Below are 26,104 nucleotides of genomic sequence, written 5' to 3'. Positions count from 1 at the left end.
TGTAACAATTATCCAGGACAATAAAAGAAAGCTTATGACAGTCTGTCATATTATGGTGAGTGTGCATCAAAGCTCATCATGGTTTTTGGTGAGATCTTCCCCATAATTAGTAGCTTGGCTTCCAACAAACATGTTCCAGTTGTCCAAGATCTCCTCCTTAGTGAGCTTCTCATCCTTGTTTTTGTCCGGCTCGTACACCAGGTGCCTGGCCCCAGCATGCGCGTGGTCATAACCTTGCGGGAGGATCCAGCGGCGATTCTCATCTCTGTCCAGCTTCCCGTCCTTGTTCAGATCTCAGAATTCATTAAACTGCTCCCGTTCTGACAGCACCCAGTCTGGCTCAGGGCCATTCTCCTCGTGGGAAAACATATCAGCAATATACTCATCCTGATACACAAGGCCATCCCCGTTCTCGTTGAGGTCCTCCAGAGTTTCCCGAACCACAATTTCCTTCACGTGCTCAAACTCCTCAGGGAGCAGAAAGGTGGTGAACTCCTCCAGGGTGGCTGTCTGGTCACCATCGAGGTCCGCAGGCTTGAACCTTCTCTCATCGCATGGCAGCATCTTTTTAAAGGTGTGATGATCTGAAGTCTCATGAAACTCTGTGGGACCACAGGTATCTTTCAAGGTGCAACGGACGTTGTGTTTTGTACAGACTCAGGGGAGAGGGAACTTAGAGCTCGGTATGTGGATTACTGCCCCTTGCGGTTGTGATCTTCACATCCCTGGAAGCAGTCACGTGAAGCCTCTACCAGAGAAGGGATTGCTCTAAATAATAGTGATAACGACAGCTGACATTTGTCAGGTGTTACCATGTGCCATGTACACTGTACACTGATTAACTCATTTGATCTTACCAACAACCCTATCAGGTAAGTACTGTTATTACCCCCATTTCACAGATGGGAAGATTGAGGCACAGAGGGCCACTAAGTTGCTCAAGCTCACACAGGGCAGTGTGGGTCCAGAGTCCGAGATCCTCTAGCACATGAAGAGGGTTTGAGCAACAAGACCTCTAAGATTTTTCCCATCCCTGAGACTCTCAGGTTTTAGGGTGTTCTCTACTGGGACCATCCTCAAGTCATGTACTTCTTGTGGCTTTTTTTTTTTTTTTTTTTTTTTGTGATACGCGGGCCTCTCACTGTTGTGGCCTCTCCCGTTGCGGAGCACAGGCTCCGGACGCGCAGGCTCAGCGGCCATGGCTCACGGGCCCAGCCGCTCCGCGGCATGTGGGATCTTCCCGGACCGGGGCACGAAACCGCGTCCCCCGCATCGGCAGGCGGACTCTCAACCACTGCGCCACCAGGGAAGCCCCCTTCTTGTGGCTTTCAGGTCACACTCCGCGTAAGGCCCAGGAGACAAGACACTGCTGACTCATTCTTTCCCAGCGGCGCAGGCTGGGAACTGAGCCAGGCCACTTGGCCAGCCTGGTGGCAGGTGCCGGTGCCTGTGGTTTGGCGGCGGGTCAGCAGCCGGGATGTGGCCTCAGGGGCTGACCCGTGGGGAGGGCAGTGGGTCCACAGAACCCAGACTCTGGGACCCTTCCGAGAGGGGTTGATTCGGGGATAGGAAAGAAATACAATTCAGAATTCAACAAGACAGACGTGTGAAACGGAAAAGCCCTAAGTGGACTTTACTCAGTGCCAGGTCGAGCGTGGCTGACCCATGTGCACTTGGGTGACCCTCCCTGGGGGCTGAACTAGGGCTGCTGACAAGCTCTCCAGCACTATTTATCCCTCGACATTGACCCAAGGCCTCCTCGGTAACCAGGGAGGAACAGGGTACCCTGCTGGAGGAACCTCCCTGCCCAGGGCTCCTCAGAGGTGCTCTGGGTACCGGCGCCCAGCAGACAGTATAGGGGTGCCTGGTCCCACCCGCTGCCCTGAGGGCTGAAGGGGTCAGTATCATGGTCCGTGGGTGCCCCCAGGGAGCTCCTCTTACGTGCAATCGTATAAGGTTTTCTATAAATGGAGCTCATGGGTGGAATTAAAACTCTAGGAGAGCCTTCTCCTGATTCCCTAGGACCTCCTGCCCTGCATCTTCTAAAGGAGGGTTTTGTGCCTGAAAGTCCCTTCTCTTTTGTTTTTGGACACTTGGGTGACAGAGGAGTAGACAAAATCCTGGCACCAAAGAAAGCAGCTGGCCAAACCCTGGTATTCCTACTGATTAGAAGGAATTCGGTTTGAGTTAGTGGTTCCCAAACTTGTCTGATGATAAAACCCACTCGATCAGAACCTTTCTGTGAAGAACCTGGCAAAACTACATTTAAAAATAAGAGTCCCTTCCCCAACTTTTATCATGGAGTGAGACCCTGAGGGAAAAAAGTTTGAGCTACAGACTCAATTCCCAGCACCTTCATCTTGGACTTGAGGGAGCCTTAAGGAATCTACACTAATGATCTGATAAAACTAAAATGTAAAGAACCCAGTGAATGCGAGAGAATGCTTCAAAACCCCTGAAGATTTTCCACCTTTAATTTTAAAAGTTATTTATTATTTTACAAACACTTTAATAGAACTTACTGTGAGCCAGATACGATGCTTGAAAAATATTTGCTCGTTTAATTTTCATAGAACCCAGAGGCCCGGTGGGGTTAAGTCACTTGCCTAGGGTCGCACAGAAGTGGTGGAGTCCAAGTTCAGACCCAGGCTGTCTGGCTCCTGAGTGTTTGCTGTAAACCACTAAGTTGTATGTTTTTTTTGTTTGTTTGTTTGTTTTGTTTTGTTTTGTTTTGTTTTGCTTTGCTTTGCGGTAAGCGGGCCTATCACTGCTGTGGCCTCTCCCGTTGCGGAGCACAGGCTCCGGACGCGCAGGGTCAGTGGCCATGGCTCACGGGCCCAGCCGCTCCGCGGCATGTGGGATCTTCCCGGACTGGGGCACGAACCCGTGTCCCCTGCATCGGCAGGCGGACTCTCAACCACTGCACCACCAGGGGAGCCCTATATGTGTTTTTAAAACATCTCTTTTTGTTTGGCCACAGAGCAAACCCTCTCTTCCTAATCATTGTAAACGATAGAACAGCTTCGTCTGCGTGATTTCAAATATTATACTTCCCCCCTGCGGTCCAATTAGCGGGGCTATTTTTGTATGTGGAGCCCAATCCGACTTTCTCTTTGGATGGAAAACCATGCCTATTGTTATGGCAATCCAAAATGCTGTGTGGAAGCTTTAAAGTACAGATTTGAATCCCTTTGTTTTTCACCCCAAATGTTGAAACAAACCTAAGAGCTCTGCTGATTCCTGACAGTTTTGAGTCTCTGCGTTTCAAATATTTCAGACCAGCTTGGGAGCAAACACATGATATTCTGCGTGTTTCTCTTGCACAGTTTATTTTTAAAAGCATGCATCTGGCTGCTTTTTCGTTCCCCAGAAGGAGGAGGGAAATTGCTCCGAGAAGGCGGGTGTTGGATGGAAACTTCTCCCCAAAGCAGGAGGCAGCTCCGTGCGGATCTAGTTCCTTAGTGGGTGCTGTCCCTTGATTGGTCTTGTCCTTCAACCTCAGGCTCAGAGCTTCCAAGCTCTTCCAAGAATCCTCTGACCTGCTGGGCTCCTTGCACGTGGACAGGAAAGAAGATGTTGGTTACTTGTACGTGTCCACCTTTTCAGAGGAATAGTTTAGTCACCCTCTGATCGTCCGTGGTCAGGTCAAATAGAGGACGCCTTTCTGGCTGAGAGAGCCCGTTGTCACAGTGTCACAATCATTACTGAGCATTTGCGACGTGTCAGACGGTGGGTAGCTATGCCATGAAGTAGACATTAAAATCCCCCATTTAAAAAAATTAGAAACTGAGGCCCAGAGGAGCTAAGTGTCCTCTACGCCCAAGGTCACGCAGCTCGTGAGAGCAGAGAGGGGACTGGAGCCTGGGTTTGACGCCAGCATCTCTGCTCACTGCACCAGCTCACGGAGCGAGGAGTCATTCTTATCCCTCGTTCCTAACACAGCACCGTGGGAGTCTCTGTAGGAGCAAACGGGCAGCAAATTCACATGACCAGGCAGCCGGAGACTATGTATAGTCTGAAAACTCGGGCCTTGATTATAGCTCTCGCTTCATGATTTTCTTGGAGGAGCCTGAGTCCCACCAAGAAGTGCAAGGTGTGAAATTCACGTAGCCTTTTGGGATCACAAGTACACTTTCACCAATAGCATTAATCAGGGAAGAGCACGTTAACCAGTAGGTTTTATGGTTGCTATAGTTATTTTCTGCAAGGAGCTGGAGTCGAAACTTGTGGGCAGCAGGAGGCAAACTAGCTCTGGTTTGAGATATGGCTCCATTCAGTGTCTTTTCTTCAAGTCCCAGCTCTGCCACCCGTTACTGGTATGACCTGCGGGCATGGGATTTGCCCACACCGAGCCTCAATTTCTGCATCTGTAAATTGGGATCACAGCTTCATCTGCACTGGGTGGTTTCAAAGACTAAATGACGTGGCATACAAAGCCCCTGGCAGTGGGAGGCATGTCTCCTCTGAGAGTCTCTGTGGCCCAGCCAGAGCCCTCACCCCCCCCCACCCCCAACCACTGTCCCCTGTGGGCACTCTCTCCTCCCTGTCATCCCAAGACCTCCTACCTTCTGAGCTCTCCAGTCAGGTTCAAGTTCCTTAACTGTAAAATGGAGATAATAATATATAAACCAAGTGTCACCCTGCCCCTGGGTCCTCAACAACTCCAGCCTGCTTGGTCCCTTTCCTTTAAGATTCAAGTAATGTTAGCTAGAGGCTTTTCATAGATGTCCAGACTGAGGAAGTTCCCCTCTATTTCTAGTTTGCCAGGAGTTTTAAAATCAATCAATGGGTGTTGACCTTTGTCAAATGATTTTTTTTCCATCAATTAAGGGGATCATGTGGTGTTTCTTCTTTAGAATGTTAACATGGTGGATTACAATGATTGATTTTTGAAAACCAAACCAGCCTTTCATTTCCAGAATAAATGCTTCTTGGTTGCTGTATATCCTTCTTTCTAAATATTGCTGGATTTTATTTATAAATATTTTGTTGAGGACTTTTGCATCGATGTTCATAAAGGCTATTGATCTCTAATACTATTGATCTTTAATACTTTCTTTATAGGGTTTTTATATCAGGATAATGCTGGCCTAATAAAATGGTTGGGAAGTGTTTCCTCCTTTTTTCTTTTCTGACAGACACTGTGTAGAATGGATATTATTTCTTCAATTGTCTGGTAGAATTCTACAGTGAAATTATCTAGCTTGGAGGGTTTTTTTGTAACTACAAACTAAATTTCTTTAGTTATTATAGAACTATTTGGTTATTTATTTCATAGTAGGTGAATTTTGTAGTTTTTGTTTTTTGAGGAACTGGTCCATTTTACCTAAGTTAGAGAATTTATGTGTGCAGAGCTGTCCATAGTTTTCCTTTATTATCTTTTTAATGTTTGTGATATCTCTAGTGGTAGCCCCTCTTTTATTCCTATTTGTGCCTCTCTTTTATTCCTGATTTTGATAATTTCTCTCTCAGTTCCTTTATCAGTCTTTGTAGAGGTTTATGAATATTGTTGATCTTTTCAAAGATCCAGATTGGTTTAACTGACTTCCTTAATTGCTTTCTGTTTTAATTCAATTGATTTCTGTTCTTATCTTTATTATATTCTTTCTTCAGCTTCCTTTGGGTTTATTTTTCTCTTCTTCTTTTATTTCCTAGGGTGAGGTTTTTAGATCAGTGATTTAAAATTTTTCTTTCTCTTTTTTTAAAATTTATAAACATTTGATGCTATAAGTTTTCCTCTAAGCACTGCTTTAGCTGCATGGTACAAATTTTGATATGTTGTATTTTAATTTATGCTCAATTAAAAATATTTTCTAATCTCCCTTGCTACTTCCTCATTGACCATGGGTTATTTAGAAGTATATTGTTTAATTTCCAAGTGATTGGAGGTTTTCCTGTTATCTTTCTGTTGTTGATTTCTAGTTTAATTCCATTATGACCAGAGAACATACCTTATACAAGTTCAGTTCTCTTAAATTTGTTAAGGTTCTTTTTTAATGGCCTAGGGTATGGTGGCTGTTCCATGTGTACTTGAAAGGAGTGTGTATTCTGTTGTTGGGTGAAGTGCTAAATGTTATTTAGATCCACTTGGTTGATGGTCTTTTTCAGTTCTTCAATATCCTTACTGATTTTCTGTCTACCAGTTGTATCTATTAATACTGAGAGAGGAGTTTTGAAGTCTCCTAGTGTAATTTTGTATTCTGTCCAGATTTTATAGCTGCATTCATTGGGAGTAAATGTGCTTACTCCACATTTTTCAGAACTAAAGCCCATTTGCCTCTTTACCTAAATCATGTTTGTGCCACTGCTGATTGACTCGGGAGAAACACATCCTAGCAATGAAATATCCGACTCTCTTCACATTTTCAGTGCCTAATCCTAAGACAGGGTTTGAGAAGAACCAGTTGGGGGAGAGTGGGGGACTCAGGCTTCGTCCAGAAAGGGGGGTCGTCCCACACCTAAGAAGGGTCTAGGTGTTCCCTGAAGAGCCCCTGCTATCTCCTTGTCTTCCCACAGCAGGGTTCAGGGATCCAGAGAGGCATTCCAGAGGAGGGGACACCTGACTAAGCTTCCAGGCTATTTTAGGGTCATAAAGGTGAAAAAGATAGGAGGGACGGTAGAGGGAGCCATCTCTGCAAAGGCCTAGAGCCCGAGAACACAGGGTGAGCCTGGACATATCGTCACCTCTTCTGACCACTCTGCTGCTTACTTCTTGGACCCGCAGTTACAAGCACAGGAATCTTGCCTCTGCAGGCTGCAAAGCACTCTCCCTAAGGTCATCTCACTGTGACCAGGTGGTGCCTTATTCCTTCCCTTGAGGATGAGAACACTGAGGCTTTGTGGATGGACTCATCCATGCCACCCTACAGAGCTGTCACAGAACTGTTTTAGAACTCAGGTCTCCTCACTCCTGTCTAGCCCTTCCCCCTCCCTCCAGGGTGGGGACATGGATTTTTTCCCCCAGCTTTAATGAGGGATAATTGACAAATATAGTTGTATACATTTCAATAGTACACGATGATGATTTAATATACATATAGATTGTGAAATGATTACCATGATCAAGAATCAAGATAACTAACGCATACATCACCTCGTATAGTTAACTCCTTTTTTTTGGTGGCAAGAACACTTAAGAGCTACTCTCAGCAAATTTCAAGGATGCAATAGCATATTATCAACTATAGTCACCATGCTGTACATTAGATCTTCAAAGCTTATTCATCTTATACATTTGACCTATATCTCTTCATTTCCCCCAACCCCCCAGAAACCACCATTCAACATTCTGTTTCTATGAAATCAGCTTTTTTTTTTTTTGTAAGTTCCACATATAAGTGATACTATTCCTTTATCCACTCATCTGCTGATGGACACTTAGGCTGTTTTCATACCTTGGCTATTGTGAATAATACACAATGCACACAGGAGCGCAGGTATCTCTGCAAGATCCTGATTTGCTTTCCTTCTGATATATTCCCAGAAGCAAGACTGCTGAATCATATCATAAGATAACTCTATTTTTAATTTTGGGGGGATCCTGTTTTCCGTAATGTCCTGTCCAATCCTATTTTCTCAGAAAGTTCCTGGCCATGGGGCCTCCCAGATCACCGGGGAGATTCTCAAGCTCTTCTATTTTCCTGTTTCCAAACCATTTCCATGCGCAACCGCTGTCGGCAGGTGCCCATCCCTGGAGGGGGCATATCAGCGTTTCCAGGGGTTGACTGAGTGGCATTGAACTTCACAGTCTGAACAAGCACCCCTGACCCTGATAGGCAGTTCTCCTCTCCCTGTGCCTAGAGAAGAACCTCTGATTCTGTTCAAAACCTTTCATTTTACAGATAGTGAAACAAGGCCGAGAGAGGGGAAGAGACCAGCTGGGGGATTAGAACTGAGACCCAAGCTGGGGATTTGGGATGTGGCTTTGTGACTCTTTAATAAGAAATCAATCATGGTTAACAGTTATCGAGCACTTCCTCGATCCTGTGACCCTCTGTTAGTCCCTTTACGTGGATGAACTCATGCATTCTTCACAACACCCTGGGAGGCAGATATCATTACTATTGAGCTCATTTCACAGATGAGCAAACGGAGGCACGGAGAGGTTTGATAACTTGATGAAGCTCATGCCCTAGTGCATGGGGAAGCCAGGGAGCCAACCCAGGCCCTACAAGCTCCAGGCCTTTGCGCCCAGACACGCCCACCTCTTCTGCTTCTCTACCTGTCCCCCTGTTTCTCAGCATCAGAATCCCTCTGCCACCAAATGAACGGCCTTTATTTCCCTTCTAGGGGCACCCGATCAGCTGCTGGGGCTCCTCAGCGTTAGTGATATTCACAAGGAGTGTCCAGTGCCTGCACACAGCAAGGCCTTAGGGGCCAAGCCTCTGCCCGAGTGTCCTGCCCTCACCGAGGAGGGGCCCTGCCTGGGCCTGGCCTCCCGTCCTGCGGACCTGGCCTCCTTCCAAAGCCCACATCCTCTCAAGGTCTCGAGAGCAGGAGCCCTTCCCAGCTCAGTCAGGACCCGGCTGAGGGGTGGCCCGGGGCAGGAGTGACAATGCGTCTAAAATTACCCCAGCTGAAAGTTGTGTGTGCTCCACCCTTCCTGCATCCCTCCCCGAGACTGGACCAGCCGAGAGAGAGCCCTCTGCGGATTGGGTGATTTGTGTTGAAAGTTGTGCTCCCAGCCTCTGGGCCCCTCTGGGCTGGAGTGCTGGGAGGGGTTCCTGGAAACCCAGCTTGTGTGAAGCAGGCTTGCCATGGGGACCGGTGCTCTGCCCCGATGTCTTCTTTTGAGCTGTGGAGGGTTCTCTGGGCCTCTGTGTTCCCTCTCCTTGGATCACACTTGCCTGGTAATTCCTACTTAGCCCCACAGGTGTTCTCCTAGATGCCTCTTCTTCCAGGAAGCCTTCCTTGCATACCTCCCTCCTGCATCCATCTGGGTTGCATGCCTTTTCCCATCTTACCCCTCATAGAACTTTTCAGTATTGGCCTGTTCATGAGTCTGTGTCTCCAAGTAAAGGGCCAGGTTCACTGTAGTATTCCAAATCCCCAGCACAACGCCCAAACCATAAGAAATGCTTAATAAGAGGGAACTTCATTCAATATCCTGTGATAAACCATAATGGAAAAGAATATTAAAAAAATATGTATATGTGTAACTAAATCACTTTACTGTACAGCAGAAATTAACACAGCATTGTAAATCAACTATACTTCGATAAAAAAATAAATAAAATTCAGAATGTAAAACTGGAAAAAAAAGAGATGCTTAATAATGTTTGTTGGATTAGCTAATTAAAACAAAGATGTCAAGGGTGAAGACTGAATAGTATAGTTTTCTTCACACTGTAGCTTTTGGATATCCATAGACATAAGAAAGGAAACATTCCAATGTTGAGGTATTAAAGGAAGAAACATGCCTTGTATATTGTTTTAGGAGTTGCAAACCCTCAGTTGTTTCTGATCGTGTCTAAATGTCTTTCTGAGTGGGATACTTGGGATGAGACTTTAGAATGTCCTTGTTGGCAGGACTCTGAGAGGTCTTTATCCCTATTTTACAAAGAAGGAAGTGGAGACTCAGAGAGGTTCAGTAACTCGCTAGGGTTGCACAGCCAGGAAATGGCATTTTGGGGTTGTCTCATTATTCATAAGGCGTGTGTGTCTCTTACCTTCATGGGCTTTCGTGCAGCATGGGAGACACAGTACTAAGGTACTAAGGTACTAAGGTACTAAGGTACTAAGGTACTAAGACCATGACACATCGCTGCGAAGAGTACAGTGACAGAGGGAAGGGGAAAATTGCAGGGGGAGCCGGCGGGAAGAGGGAAGCGCCTGCCTGGGAGTGTGCCAATTGGACCAGGGTGGGAAGCAATGGGAAGAGCGTGTGCAAGGCAAGGAGGCTGGAGATGCAGGGCTCTTGGGGGACCGTGATGATCTCCCCCTCTCACGGGCAGCTGTTGAAATGAGGCGGACGCTTGGGAAGAGTTAATGTTGCTTTTGCCTGTCCCTAAAGTGAGGTCATGTCTGGCCACTGAACTGTCAGCTTTACCAATCTAACCTGTTCTCCCCAACAACAGTAAACCAGTCAAATCCATTTACCCTCTTCACCATCAAATAAGCCGAATTTTCTGACGTCAGGATTTCTGGAGGTAGAAAGGTTTTGCCAAGAGGTGGAGAAGAGCCCTCCGGTTGGGTCTTTGAGCAAGTCCTGCTCGGCCACTTTCCGTCCCCTCCAGGCAGTGTCTGTCCTTCCATCCATCCATCCATCCGTCCAACCATCTGTCTGCCCGTCTGTCCGTCCGTCCCTCCGTCCGTCTGTCCATCCGTCTGTCTGTCCGTCCTGGCCAAATTGGCAGGTCGGGGCAGGAGCCCTCCATGGCCCGCTGCAAGCTCTTTCTCTGAGATGAGTGATGAATGCGCTTGGGGATTAGCCGACTCTTCCTGGCCCTGGTGGTGCCAGGAGTGAGCACATTCCTGAAAGGCCAGAGCTGATGGATGCCTTGGGGGGAGGGGGAGGCTTTAGGGAGAGGAGAGGCTAGAGTTTGGGAGGGGATTCCTGACATTCCCAGGGACGGGGTGGGGGGCGGGAGGCAGAAATGCCTGGAGCCGTGATGGACAGACAGCTGAGAGAACAGGCCCAGACCAGGTGCGGGGTGGGGGGCCTTGATCCACACCTCCGGCCCTCCCCACCCTCAGTGCCCTGGAATGTTATCTTTCCTCTAATCACCTGCAGGCCAGGGAAGAATGAGGGGGTGGCACTCGTGTGAGAGAGTGGCTTTTTCTGGGTGGGGGGAGGGAGGGAGAGGACAAGGAGGATGGTGGCCTAACGGGGTGGAAAGAAGATGCTAGAGCTTCCTGAATCCCACCTACTTGCATCATAGAGGGCCTGAGTGGGGAAGGACGTGGAACCTATAAAGCTTCCCATGAAGGACCCTGGGGTAACACCTCTTCCACCCTCTATGTGGTGACTGAGGCATCTTAGGGCCCAGGAAACATACCAGAACTCTTGATGTCTTTGGTTTCATAATCAGATTCCTCTTGCCCTGAGCCTCAGTTTCCCCAATTCTAGGAGTGAAGAAGTTTAATTCCGTGGTCTCTGAAGACCGTCCTGGTTCTGATGTCCTTGGACCTCTGAGAGCGCTCGCCCCAGACCACTCACGGGGGTGGCTGGTGAGCAGGCGAAGAGGGGAGAGACATGTCAGGCATCTCACTCTTATACTCCAGTGAGGCCCCTGGACGGTACTGGAGGCAGGGAATCCATGAAATCTGCTTCTTTGGAAGCTGAGTTCCTGAGGCTGCCTGGCAGAGGGAGAGCGTCAAGCCCAGATGCTGCCAGGATCCACCCTCGTGCCTGTGGCTGAATCGCTCCAAGCCTCGCTTCCTAACTTAGAAATCAGGGTGACAGCGGTGACCTCTCGTGGTTAGGGCAAGGCTGGAGCAGGTTTTGCTGATGCTCCCCTTTCTGGCCGCCCGCTGGCCGCCCACTCTGGCTCTCACCTCTAGAGTGTTCTGCAGACCAGGCGGCCACGGGTCTCAGAGTTCCCTGGTCTCTTTTGTGGTTTTTCTTTTCCACAAGGCGCTTTGTTCACTATCTAAATGTAATGTCCTTTTCATGTCTTTTAATACTTCTCATTAAACAAAAATCTTGCTGATCAGAGGAGGAAAGGACGTGGAAGATCAGGGACGTGATGCCTTTCACCTTCCCTCAGCGGCGCCCCCCACCCCGTGACCAGCACTGGGCCAGGGTGTCTGCCGAGGGGGTACATACAGGTACACCTTGTTTTACTGCACTTCACGTTCTAGAGCTTCACGGATATTATGTTTATTACAACTTGAAGGTTTGTGGCAACCCTGCGTCGAGCGAGTCTATCGGGGCCATTTTCCCAACAGCATTTGCTCACTTTGCGTCTCTGTGTCACATTTTGGCAGTTCTTGCAACACTTCAAGCTTTTTCATTAATACTGTATTTGTTATGTGGTCTGTGATCAGTGATCTTTGATGTGACTATTTCAAAAAGATGAAAATTTGTTGAAGGTTCAGATATGGTTAACAATTTTTAGCAATAAAGCATTTCAAAATTAAGGTATGCACAATTTGTTTAGACATAATGCTATTGCACTTAATAGACTACAGGAGAAACACAGCTTTTATACGCACTGGGAAACCAGAAAACTCGTGTAACTCACCTGATTGCCATATGGCTTTATTGTGGTGGTCTGGACCCGGACTCCCAGAATCTCCAAGGTATGTCTGTATTTCTTCCCATTTTATAGATGAAGAAACTGAGGCCGAGGGACCTCAAGGTCACACAATTAGTATGAGGTAGAACTGGGGTTGATTCCTAAGTAGCTGAGTGAAACTGTGTGATAGTTTCTTCTTTCACAGCAGAGGAGCCCTCCGAATGACAGTGCAAATCTCATAGTAGACGTATGACGAACAAGAACTATTCTCTTGTGGTTACACAATGATTTACTTAAAGACAAGTGACCTGAACACGTAAGTTGCTTTTCAAACCTTTATATTCTAAATAACGCTGCCACGGTCATTCCCATACATCCATTCACAACATGTACCAAATGCTACTGCGCGCTTGACACTGCCTTGGCTTCATGATGTGTTTGTGTAAGTCACTGAGGGACTGGTCCCCCTCTCCGTCTTGCGTCCTCCTGCACCGTGCCTGCCGTGGCTCCTTGAACACGTAGCTGTTCTGAAAGTATCCGTTACGCGCCAGAGACATCACAGAGCCCGGGAGAGGCTGGCTCTATTTTTCTTCAACCTGGAAGCTAAAGACTGTATCTCTTGTGGGAAGCCACCTTTGAATACTAGCTGGAAAAATACTGATGGCGCAGTCCCTTATCAGAGCTTCCTGAAACCCTCCAAAGGAGCACAATGTTGGGTGGGTGGTACTATACCCATTACCTCATCTCCTTCGCTGTCCTCCTTTTTCTGGTCACATCAAACAAAAACAAAACCTTGGCCAACCCTGTCCATAGGGGCTATTCTATATTAAGATGAGCAATTGTGAGGAAATCTAAAATTAGCCCAGCGTTAATCAGCTCCTGTTGCCAACGTGGATGACTCAGTTTTCAATTGCACAAGTCCTGAATTCCAATGGTGCTCTCGGGCAGCACTCAGTGACATGGACGAAGCGCAATGCTGGGACATCGTGTGGCCATGGGCACTGGTAGGAAGAGTACTAGCTTTTAGAGTCAGGTAGCCTGGGTTGGGATCCTGGCTCTGACCCTCACTAGCTTCAAGTCCAAGGGCACGAAAGGGTGGAAGAGGTTTTCTTAACCTCTTTGAGCCTCAGTTTCCCCATATGAAAAGAGGTGAAGAAAGCACCTTTTTCATAGGATGGCTATAACGATTCAATAAGATCATGTATGGAAAAGTGGACCTAGCATAATTCCTGATGCAATGGTTCCTCCCTGCAAGGCTGTGGTTGCCTACGCAACTCAACTCACGGTAGCAGCCTGCACAGCCCTGGAGAGGACCATCTTCCCTTGGGTATCTGAATTCAGCTTCCTCTTGTACACATCCAGGACCAGCCCAACACGCTAGTCATCCCCATTGCTACCTAGCCAGCATGGCAATTGGCACTGGATAAAATTCGATCAGCACTCTGCTCATCTGGGGGTCAGACACAGGAGCCTCTCAACTCCAGAGCATGGCCATTACCCTGGAAGCAAGCAGGAAATGCACCTGGGTAACAAGGAAAGTAACTTCTGCAAAGGGCCACTTTTGTCCACAAGAGCAAAGAGAGCCAACCTTGGGCTTTCTTGGCAGAGTTTGGTGGCATAGAATTCTGCGTGGAGAGAAAATTATTGACTTAATCATGCTGAATCATGTCTGCTTTCTTCTGGAAAATCTAATTTCTCCCCCTTGTTAGTGGGAATAATGCTTCCGAAGCAACTTAGGACACATTGAGAGATGGAACAGAGAAGTAATAGCCATGGGGAACGGTTCTGGGAAAGAAAATGGAATTAGTGGCTGGAGACAGGTTGGTGCCAGTGAGTGCAGGGACACCCAGCCCTCAGCCTGGTGTTTTCAGAGGACAGCAGTGAATCAAAGTCTGTTTCAAGTCACTCATGTTGTATGTGTTATGGGGTCCAAGTTCATACTGCTCGCTGCGCCACAGGCCAATAAAGTGAGAGACGGAAACCAGCAGAGAAGAGAGTGGACTATTATCCCAAGAAGCATCTTACCTGGGTTAGCATTCAGGCTTCTTTGATACTAAAAGGGGAGGGAGTGTGGCTGGTTTTTGCAAACTTCTTGGGGCAGGAATCCTTTGTTCTTGCAGCTGTCCGCAGAGGTCTGGTCACAACGTTCCTATAAACCTTCAACAAGACAATTGTTGTTTTCTGTTCTGCAACTTTTAATCTCTATTTGAATGGAAAAGTGTTATACCTTTAAAGGTCAGAGGCTTAAGAATGGGCTGTCTTGTCTATGGCAGGCTATAGGCAACATTCTTTTCCTAAGGTGCAGAGCCAGCATGACTAAGCACAAGCAATAGCACAGAGGTTGCAGCTAAAGGACTAGATCCAATATGGAGTCAGGTTTGTTCTTCTGTGTTACACACGTGCTTTGTTACACAAGTCAGGAATGCTTCTAATCCACTTATACTCCCAACACAAGTGGCTAAAAATATAAAAGCTTCTCACTTCAAATGGAAAATGTCAGTAATCTGGAATATTGGCTTTTATGGAATAGTTTACTCACCTCACTCACAGAGGGCAGGCAACGGCTGCAGGGAAGGTTTTCTCTGGCTTCCAAAAGGAGTAACAGCATGTATGGGGGCAGGGGTACAGGGGGAAATCTCTGTACTTTCCACCCAGCTTTGCTCTGAACCTAACACTGCTCTGAAAACTAATGTCTATGGCGGGGGGTGGGGGGGGAGAGAGATGAGATTGGCACAGTTTAGTTTTTAATGTTCCTGTTTCTAGCATTGAATAAATGAATACATATCACTTTTGACTTCTGATGGGTGCAGAATGTACCTCTTTCTAAACCTCCATTTCCTTATCTGTAAAATGGGGACAAAACCATCATGTATCTCCCAGGGCTGCAGTGAGGATTAGACCGGATATGGCTATGAGGGCCTAGGCACAGTGCCCAGTTCCGTGGAGATACCAGTAGCACCATCGTCTTTGGATTTGAAGGAAAAAATCAATTTCATGTAACTGTGACTGCTTCTTGGACAGCACCGAGGAATGAGAGCTTGACTGAGGCCAGAAATAAAGGGCGTTCTGAGTCCTCAAGTCTCCGCTCTCAGGAGGAGTTGACTGTGTCTTGTCGTGGATCCCATCCGTGATGGAGGTCCCTTTTCTATCCCTTCCCCACCAAGCGGCCTTCCATTCCTTGCCTCCGGAAGCAGTGTGAGCATCTGAGCGCTGGGAGGGAGAGGAGGAACTGTCCCCGAGCCCACGAGTCTTTAAGCTGAGCAGGAACCGCTGGGCCCCTCGGACAAGCCTGTAACATGCAGTGACATTCTGAGGTTTTGGGCCGCGGCCCCTCTTGAGCGTCTACACACATCACGTGACGGCTTCCGCCCCCATTCAAGCAACAGGACGCCTGTGGGCTTCAGAGGGCTGGGCTTATGTGTCCTTCCTTTGCATCCCCAGAAGGTGGCCATGAGGGGTGTGGAAGGACTGACTCTCGGACAGGGAATCAGGCAGACCTGCCTTCCTGGAGCCTCAGTTTTCTGATGGGAAGAGTTGAGTTGATAGTCCCTGATAGCCTTTCAGTGTTGTTGAGAGCCTCAAACAGGGTACTTGGTCTGCAAACACCTTGGGAATTGCCAGCTGCAGAGGTTGAGTCTGAGGAGGAGAAAGGCCATCTTGGACGCTGAGTGTGTCACCATCATAGGGTGTCCCCATCTCTTTCCTCTTACTGGGGTGTGGAGCTTCCGGTCACTGCTCAAGTCCATACGTTCCATCCTCAAGTCCCATCTGGGTCACCCTGCCCAGATTGCCACCGTGGAGGCCATGCTGGGAGGGGGTCCACCTTCTCCTTGTTCCTTCATGCTAAGAGCCTGCCACCAGGAGAGGGGACGGGCCGTGCACTGGGTCACATGGCCTGGGAGTAGGGGTGGGGTGAGGTGGGCTTGACCCCGGATCTCTGGGCTCCCAGACCTGCCTCCACCACTCCAAGCTGGCACTCACAGACTGATGGTTTTCCATCCCTCCATCACTCAACGCCGTGAGCACATCAACTGAAACGTTTTATCTCCTGATACGCAGTGGAGGGAGTGTCTACAGGACACCTTCCAAAAATAATATTTTTGCTCTCCGGCAGCAAAATACACAGAATTCGTTCTTGTCATTTTTGAATCTCTGGCAACAGCTCAACGCATTCTTATTTAGAACAATGTAACAATCTGACTTCTGTTTTGGCCTCTAAGTTCTTTTGTCCCTTCCAACAAAGTGTGAATATGCACTTCCCGGAGTGGGAGGACAGCTCCTGACAATGTAAAGCAATAACAAACTGAGCCGGAGGCAGGGCTGGGCACTGGGACCAGTGATCCCAGCCCTCTTGAAATCCTCTGTCTGGGTTACCAGGAAGACCAAAAATAAGTAGATGGCCACAGCTGCCTGGTTACAATGGGTTGGCGACATTTTCTGGTTCTCGTTTGCAGTCAAGGATGGTGTGATATCAAAGGTTGTCCCTAACCGACCCCCACGTACCTCAGTCCCCCGATTTGTTATTCAGTTTGCACAAGGTGAGCCCCTCTGCCTGAGCACCTACTACCCCATCTGAATCTCAGAGTCCCTTAGGTATTAGGTCCCCTGGAGACTTCCCTTGACTCATCCATCTGGTCAGTAAATGTTTGCTGAAATCTACGGCGTGCCAGCATGGCGATGATCATGACCCAGACACAGGTCAGTACTCCCTCCGTTGTGCTACGTCTATTTATGTTTCTTCATTTTAGGTATGAGGTAACTGAGGTCTAGAGAGGGGAGGTGACTTAAGCCAAAGTGATGTTACAAGTGACCTGAGAACACAGAGGCTCTAAGAGGCTCTACTGCTGCTCAAGTTGCCATAGATGCCCTGGGTTGCACATGGGGGCAGCTGGTCACCCCCTCATCTCTGCACAGTGGCGGGGGAGCCCCAAAGACCTCAAGAGCAGGAAGACACGGTGGGTGGCTGTGCCTCACGCCACGCCAGGGTGGGGGATGCACCCTAGATGGGGCAAGAGGAGGTAGGCAGGGGGCTGGGGAAGTGAGGGGTGATTCCAGCGACAGGTGGTGGAGATCAGGGTGGAGGCATCCCACAGGGAAGGGGCATGGACTCTCCTCTACGAGGGAGGCATGTGGGGCTCCTGGTGGGGGAAGCTGGGCAGGGTGCCTGAGGTCACTGGGCCGGGACAGACCGGGGAGAGGGAGGGGGAGTGTTGACCACGTGAACCTGCAAGGCTCCGAGCTGCCCCTTTCCCCATGGCAGGACCTCCAAGCACCTGACGCCCATGTGAGGTGACGTGCTCTTCTGGAATGGCCAAGTTGCCTGCACAGTGACAGGCAAGACTCCTTCACCCACGTCCCCTTCCTCTGCACCCCTCGATGCTTTCTCTGCACCCCCTGCCTTCCCCTGCTCCAACTCTTATGACTAATTCAACTCAGTATTAACCAGAGCTTCTATTTCTTGAAGGCGTTACTCGGTGCCAGGCACTGCAGGAGGTACTTTGGCTAAATTAGATCAAACTTGCAACATCCTGGGCAGGTAGTTATTATTTCTCCCCATTTTGCGGATGAGAAGGCTGAAAATCAAAGAGGTCAAGTGACTTGGCCAAGATCACTCAGCTGTGTCTGGGATGCACACACGGAGGTTGCTTCCTGTCTCCACAGAGGTCAGTATGAGCCTGAGCTAGAGTAGAAGGCAGGGAACCCAGACTTGGCCCCCCTGGGGTTGAACCCCTCTTCCCCCCACAGCCCAGGCACCTCGCTTCACCTTTCTGGGGCTCCAAAATAAAGACACCAATAATATGCATTTCGTAAAGTTACTTGGAAAATCAAATGAAATGATAAACATAAAACGATAAACAGAATTGATAGTAATTAAAGCAACTCGCGAGATGTTGGACTTCACTTGTATGATGCAGTAGCAAAACGATTGCTCGTATAGGGAGAATATTGGTGCATTATTTAGGAAAATCATTGAGGTTGAGTATGTTCTATCTTTACTGATGGCTCAGCACTTTGAGTTTTTCCTTCTCTGTGAAGATTTCCCTCCAAGCTTTTGTGGAAAGAACTTTAATTCTAGTTCTAATCGTGGGACCTCAGTTTGCCCATCTGGAAACCAGGGATAATCGATCTATGGAGATAGTCCATGTGAGAGTATTTTGAAAGCTGCCGAGGGCTACAGAGAAGGGAATATTTATTCATCTAGATTGTTAGGCATCCAATTTAAGAATGAAGCCAGAACGTTGTGAAGACATCTCCTGAGTTTCACGGCTTACCAAAGCCACGTCTAGGGCCATATTGCCGCCGAGGGCTCAACATCTATTCCTTTTTCAAATTTCCTCCTTACTCTCAGCACCCACCTCTGCCCGGTTAGTGATTTTTTTAGTCATGGACGGAGAGTAATTTCTCCATGGGGTGGCCTCCTCGCCCTGCTGCAGCCTCAGCTAGTGTCCGAGGTGGAACATTCATTCCAAACTTCGTCCAGCTCTACTTTCAAAACAGGTCCAGAATCTGGCCACGTGTCACTTCTTCCAGTGCTACCCTGAGCCTAAGCTCTCATCAGCTCTTCCTTTGGAAGACTGCAGACCTCCTAACTCTTTTCCCCAGTCTGTTTTCCACACGACAGCCAGAGTGGTACTATAGACCATAACTCATTTCTCTAAAGAAGGTCTACAAATGGCCAAAAACACATGAAAAGATGCTCACCATCATTAATTATTAGGGAATTGCAAATCAAGACAATAAAGTATACTTCATACCCACTAGGATGATTATAATTTTTTTTAAAAGGAAAAGAGCAAGCATTATTGAGTATGTGGAGGAATTGGAATCCTAGTACGTTGTTGATGGGAACATAAAATGGTGTCACAACTGTGAGAGACATTATGGAGGTTCTGCAGAAAGTTAAACACAGAATTACCACATAACCTGGCAATTTCACTCCTAGGTATATACCCGAAAGAACTGAAAATAGGCATTCAAGTACTTGTACATGAATGTTAATAGCAGCACTAATCACTATATTTTAAAGGTGGGAACAACATAAATGCCCATCAGTGGATGAATGCATAAACAAAATGTGGTGTATACACACAACGGAGTCTTATTCAGTCATAAAAAGGGATGAAGCACGACATGCTACAACTCGGATGAATCGCAAGAATGTTATGCTTAGTGAAAGAAGCCAGACACAAAAGGCCACATGTTGGACTTCCCTGGTGGCGCAGTGGTTAAGAATCCACCTGCCAATGCAGGGGACACGGGTTCGAGCCCTGTTCCGGGAAGATCCCACGTGCCGCGGAGCAACTAAGCCCGTGCACCACAACTACTGAGCCTGCGCTCTAGAGCCCGCGAGCCACAACTACTGAGCCCACGTACCACAACTATTGAAGGCTGTGCGCCTAGAGCCCGTGCTCTGCAACGAGAGAAGCCACCGCAATGAGAAGCCCGCGCACCACAACGAAGAGTAGCCCCCGCTCACCGCAACTAGAGAAAGCCCGTGCGCAGCAATGAAGACCCAACGCAGCCAAAAATAAATAAATAAAATAAATTTATTTTAAAAAAAAACTTTACTGAATTTGTACAGTATCTTTAAAAGTGAAATGCATTTTTCTTTTGTAATTGTTAATTGCTTGTTTTAAAACTAAAGAAATGATCAAGAAAACGATTCTAACTGAAAATAATTTGGTTGCATAGAGGAGGGGGGGTTTAGAAAATGATAAACTCTGGATGTCAAATACACTAGACAAGCCACTGGGCAAAAGAATCTTTTTCAAATGCAAGTCTGATATTGCAGCCCCCAAAAGTTCAGGCTCAAGCCCCAAGGCCTTGAGGGGCGGGGATGAATTGGAAGATTGAGATTGACATATATACACTAACATGTATAGAATAGATAACTAATGTGAACCTGCTGTATAGCACAGGGAACTCTACGCAGTGCTCTGTGGTGACCTAAATGGGATAGAAATCCCAAAAAGAGGGGATATATGTCTACATACGGCTGATTCACTTCGCTGTGCAGTAGAATCTGCCACAACGTTGTAAAGCAACTAGACTCCAGTTAAAAAGAAAAGAAGAAAGAAAGCCTCAAGCCTCAGCCCACGTGTCCCTGCCCGAATGCCCCTCCCCCAGGGGCATGGGCCATCTCCAGGGTGGAAGTGAGTTGATGACTGGGTCCTGCTGGTGGGCTGGCAACGTGCAGGGGACGGGGTGGAGCTCCTTCAGCTGCGAGGCCTTGGACGGCAGGCTCCTCAAGACCCTATGCCTGCCTTAGGCAAGGCCCTGACCCTGTGGAGGCCTCGGTTTCCTCTCCTGCACCACGAGGGCTCATGCTGGACGCTGTCCAAGGACCCTGCCATGCCCCATGACTCAGCTTCTTCCCAGGCCTGCTGTCAGCCTAGGCTGGTAGAGTTCACTTTCTGGAGAGGAAGGGAAAAAATGTGAATTGCTTGTGATTCAAGAGAAAGTTAGAGCAATCACTGCTTTGTGAAAGTGTCTGTCAGCTTCCTCAGCCTGTTCCCTGCTTTGGCACCAAAATAGACCCCGAATTATCTATAGACAGCAATTGTTTCCTGCCCACTAAAAATTTTTTCTTTTTTCCCTTCTTCCTTTCTTCTTCTTCTATTTTTTTTTTTTTTAAACAGACATTTGTATGGAGGGAAGAAATTGGGCAAAATATGCCATGAGGTTGTAATATCCCCCAAACAGTTAGCAAACTGAGCTCCCTTGGCCTGCGGGGCATATTAAGAGAGGCCATATTTACAAAAGAGGGTTCAGTTAGGTGCAAGGGGAAGCACTTGGGGCTGGAGTCAGAACTGCCCTCGGATGCTGGCTTTGGGCAAGTCCCTTCCCAGGCTGAGACTTTCTCATCTTTCAAATGGAGATTCTGATCCGTCCTCTCTTTTTTACAGGATGCTCTGAGCTGCACTCTTCCAAACTGGCAGGACTGACTATTTCGACCCACTTGGTGCCAGGCCCCGGGCTGGAGGTTGGGGATTTGGAGATGGATGGGAGAGAGCCCCTGGATTCAGGGGCATGGCCTTCTTCTTGCTGGGCTCTTGCAGGAGAGCTCAGGTGGGGAGCTCACAGCAGGTGGAGAAGGAAGATTTGGGGAGGGCTTGGATAGGACCTGGGTAAACAGAAAGGAGGGAGGAAGTGGTCCGTGGATAGATGGAAACAAAGCATTGATCTGCTGAGCAGAGGTTGGGCTAGAGAGGAAGCCAGAAGTAGGAGACAGGGTTGGGAAGGTATGTGTAGTGAAGTTTGCCTCGGTGGTGAAGTGGAGGAATGGTAATTGCTTCAGCAAAGGAAAGAGACGGGGAATTAGTGAAGGATATTGCAGCCTTTGAAGCCATGATCCATGCTTTAAATCCTCCTCATAGAAAAAGAATTCTTCCTCTGACCTGTTCATGTCAGGGGTTGCCACATACATGACCTCGTTTACTTTTCCAAGTAATACAGTGTGTAGGTATTATAATTTGCATTTTACCAAGGAGGAAATGAAGGCTCCAAGATGAAAGATTAGCCCAAAGTCACACAGATGGTCAGAGTCAAGACCAAGACCGAAACTCAAGACTTTAGACAGTTTGGGAAATGGTCCATCAGGCGGCATCTTTATCAACCAGAGTTCTTAACTGCCAGCAACTGAAATGAATCCCTGAACAGAAAGGGTTTCAGTAAAAGGGTGGTCCGGTGGTTGAGACTCCACGCTGCCAACGTAGGAGGCGTGAGTTCGATCCCTGGCTGGGGAGCTAGGATCCCGCATGCTGCATGGTGCGGCCAATAAATAGATAGATAGATAAACAAATAAATAAAACAGTGACTGTGTAAATCAACCATGCTTCAAAAAATAATAATAATAATAAATTAAATAAATAACTAAATAAACGGGTGGTTCAGAGAGTCCAGGAGGGCTGGAGACCTAGGCCTGGGGTGGGACTGGATGTGAGGACATGACCGCCTTTGTCGCGAGTGCTAGGTGCTGTCACTCGCTCACTGATGTGCCCAGCCTTGGACCCTGGACCTTGGTCATGGCCACAGCTGCCAGCCAAGTGGCCACTGCTGCCCAGAAGCCTCATCTGCTGCAGGTACTGCTCCTTCTGCTCCCCTGACTACGACAGAAGAGAGTCCCCACTTCCTGCATGACCTGAGTCACGTCTAGGCAGCCGAGATCGATGGTGAAGGCCAGGACAGGAGCCCCTGCTCTAGACTGGCAACGTCAGGACTGGCCATTTTCAGCTTGCACCAGGGGGACGGGCCTTGCCTCCCACCAAGACTCACGGGTGGCTAATATACAGAGAAAGGGTTCAGATTTCTTTTGGCCAAAGAGAAAGACAAATGTCCACTCAGCTGCATTCCTGGGCTCTTAGTGTATGTGAGTTTGAGCAGGGGTAGTGGGAGGGTGGCGGTCCCAAAGAAGAAGCAGAAAGCATTGTGGTGTGGAAAGGCCCAGCTTGGGGGTCAGTGCCTGAGTTCTAAACCCAGACCACGCCCCCCCCCACTGGGCCCTCAAACACCTCACAAGGTGGACAGGACAGGGCTTCTCAGATGAAGAAATGGAGGCCCCGAGAGTGGAAGGGACGTGCCCAAGGTTATGGAGGTCATGACTGCAAGCTGGTCTCTTGGACCCAGGAATTTGGATTCTAACCCAAACCTCTTTTGAAGACATGGAGACCAGGGCACTGCAGGAAACAGGGCTTTCTCAGAACCGGCTCTGCCTGTTTGACACTCGATCTGGGCTGGGGAGGTGGGCTGCTGGAATGAGCGTCAGATCAGATCAGAGATGGGGGGCGGGGACGCGTTCTGTGCATCCACTGTGTGTGGACTGAATCCGCTTCTTGTCTGCGCCTCTCGAGCGGGGATGCTGTGTGGGAGTGCAGAGCGGGGCCGGCAGGACTCAGAAATGCCCGGATATTGGAGCCAGGCGGGCAGAGGATCGCTCCTTGTGCGTCGGCTGGTCCCGTGGGGACCCTGGGGTGCATTTCTCCGAGGCCACAGCTGGCGGCATCTTTGGCACTGTGGGCCTCAGCTGACTCTGGGTTCAAACCACAAAGTCTCTGCCCCAGGGCATCAGGGAAGGCCCCAGGCAGAGCCTGATGGTAGCCTGGGCTGTGGTCAGTTTACCGAGGAGGCTGAAAGCAGCAGGATACCTGGGTCCTGGACCCTGGGCCCTGGGAACAAAAGCGTCCTGTAAAGGGGCGGCCCGCCCACGTTTTACCTTGTCTGCTTACCTGCCTGAGCCATAAAGAAACTCCCGTGGTGACTTTGGCCTGTGAGCTTGGACAGGCTTCTGGTCCTGGGGGAGGAGCCCTGAATTTGGAGTCACATGACCCCAAGACCAGTCCCAGATCTGCCGCAGCATCAGCACACAGCCGCGACGAGTCACTTACTTGCACTGAGCCTCAATTTTCTCTCCTCTCCTAAGGGCTAATCGTACTGTGAGGAATGATGGAGCTTGTAGATGCGAACGGCAGACAGGACATTATAGGTCCCTGATGACTGTCTGTGGATGGAGTGGTTGATGGAATGAATTCATCTGGAGCTGCCCCAGGAAGGGGTGTGTGGGGTAGGACGGAGGAGAGGATGGGATCAGAGGCACCGCATTGCGGGTTTATGAGAGACCTTAAGTATCTTGTCCAACGGCATCATTTTAAAGGTGGAAAAACTGAGGTCTGGAGACAGGGAGGGACTTTCCTGAGGTCACATGGCGACTAAGTCCCATATCTAGTCTCTTCTTAATCTCGCTGTGTCCGTTCCAGCTTGCCTCCTTCAAACACACAGCGGAGGCCCTGCTGGTCAATGAATTACACAGGCTTTCGAATCATCAGACTCGGGTTATGATCCCCGGCTGGGGGCTTTGTCGAGGCCAGCTAGCTTTGTGAGCCTCAGTTTCTCTTATCTGCAAAATGGAGATAATAATGCCAACCTCTGTGATGATTAAACGCCCGGCTCACTGTAGACATCGAAAGGAACGTGAGGACGAAAGCCCCAGATGTGGCTGCCCAGATAACGTCAGGCCCCACATATCCTTTGTTGGATGCCATTGTCCCTGGGGGCTTGCAGGGCAGAGTCCCTCAGAGGGCACAGAGGAGGGGGAAGTGGCAGGCTCTCCTCTCCAGGATGACAAAGTCAGGCTCAGCACAGCGACGGGGGGTAGGGACAAGCCAGCTGGTGTGACCTCGGGCAGGGGGTGCCCTTCTCTGGCCTCGGCACTCTCACCCATAACATGAGGGCTGCTGCTTAGGTAATTTTAAAAGCTCTTCTATCTCCGATGTTCAAACATTCTCTAAATGTATTAATTTCAAAACTCCTGGCCGTATTTCCAGGAGCTACATTTTCTACAGGTCAGTTTTGAAATGATAAGTAGGCAGCTCATTTGTCTCCCAGCCCATACAGGTGGTTCTAGGGGCGGGGGGGGGGAGGGGAGGTGTGTGTGACACATTTTCTGCACTGTGCGCATGTCAGTTTTCCAACGTCTCCCCGTTACCCCTAGTAGGCAGCTCACTCACGAAGGTCTGCTGTGCCAGGGTGCCTGGGGGTGCAGGCTGGGCCCCTGGATGGGGCACTCTCCTCCCTCCGAGAATGTGGCCACACCTGTAAGACAAATAACCAAATAGCTGCAGCGAAAACCGCTTTACATCTGAAACATGTTAACAATTGAGAAGAAAAAAAAACTCGGTGGGAGTGTTTCTGACATCGATCCTCTGAATAACTGCTTCAGACATTCATTTAGCATGTTCACAAGGAAACTCACTAACGTGAACTTTCCCCAAAACAAGATACACGGTTTCTAAAATTTCTCTTCCAGACCCAGGAAGGTGAATCTTTGTCAGCGGCTTCCTTGAAACTCAGAATGTAGGGAAAAGAACGTGTTCTCGGGGTTCAGGAGAGCCTGGCCTGTAGTTCTGTCACGTATTGCTATGTTCCTTTAAGCAGATCATGTCACTTCCCTGTCCTTCCTGGGGACAAATCAGTGGATGCCTATCGAGAAGCGAGCTCTGCCCTCAGGTGGTCCAGAGGCCGAGTAAGGGTGAGTGGAGCCCCTCTCTCGCCTTGCTGCTCTCTCTTACACCCTGGCATCTAAAATCATGCCCCGAACTTTCGCAGGAGCCTCTCCATTTGCCTAGAATGTTCTTATACCCTCGGCAGCCTAGCAAACTGTTTTTCATTCTCTGAGACCTTCAAGTTTCTCGCTCTCTGTGAAGCCTTCCCTGACCCCAACCTACCTACACAGCCAGTCTGAGCTAATCAATCCTTTATTCCCATCTGTGTTCTCACGGGGCTGGGGACGAGGTAGGTCTTCAACTTACACATGATGGAGTGAGGGAATAAACTGTAAGGTCCTTTTGCAGATGTATGTACACCTGAGTAAATGTGAAGAGGTGAGGCTCCCCTTAATGAATCTCTTGGTGCTCATAGCAGTGTCTGGTGTGTGAAATGTATTCGAGGAATATCTGTTGAAACAATAAATGAAACAGTAAATGAATGAGTGAAATGGAGTCTTCATAATTAGGTCAGAGGCAATGGAAAGTATCTCATTCTTTCATTCAACATTTACTGTGTACACAGGATGTCAAGGAAAAAGAGCAGACATGGTTCTTGCCCTTATGGAATTTACATCCAAGGGGAAAGGGGGTCATTACACAAGAAACTGCAATAAAATTGATAAGGGTAGAATGATGTAGGGGTAGATTGCAAGGGAAACCAATCTAGTCTAAGGGTCTGGGAAGTCCTCCTGAAATAAGTGGTTCTTAAGCTAAGTACTTAAGTATGAGAAGAAACTAACTGGATGGAGCGGTAGAGATATTTCAGTAAAAGAGATACTTCGGAAATGCAAAGACCCAGAGGAGGGTGGAGGGCAGACGACCGCGGAAGTTGAGGTTGACGAGGTGAGTGAAGGACACGTTGTCGTAAAGGACCCGAGAAGCCAT

The 26,104-nt window shown here is 48.5% G+C and overlaps 1 pseudogene across 1 annotated transcript; it reads right to left on the bottom strand.

The window, feature by feature from the left end:
• Window positions 1–66: 66 nt before the first annotated feature.
• Window positions 67–26,104, bottom strand: LOC307196056 (reticulocalbin-1-like; annotated as a pseudogene). The gene is made up of 3 exons: window positions 25,998–26,104; window positions 24,661–24,767; window positions 67–656 (listed from the first exon to the last, which is right to left on the bottom strand). The product of its transcript is annotated as a reticulocalbin-1-like (transcript).

Source organism: Stenella coeruleoalba, assembly GCF_951394435.1.
Source record: "Stenella coeruleoalba genome assembly, chromosome: 13".
Lineage (NCBI taxonomy): Eukaryota > Metazoa > Chordata > Mammalia > Artiodactyla > Delphinidae > Stenella > Stenella coeruleoalba.
Note: the sequence above shows the minus strand (reverse complement) of the source record. Positions and strands in the feature narration are given on the sequence as shown.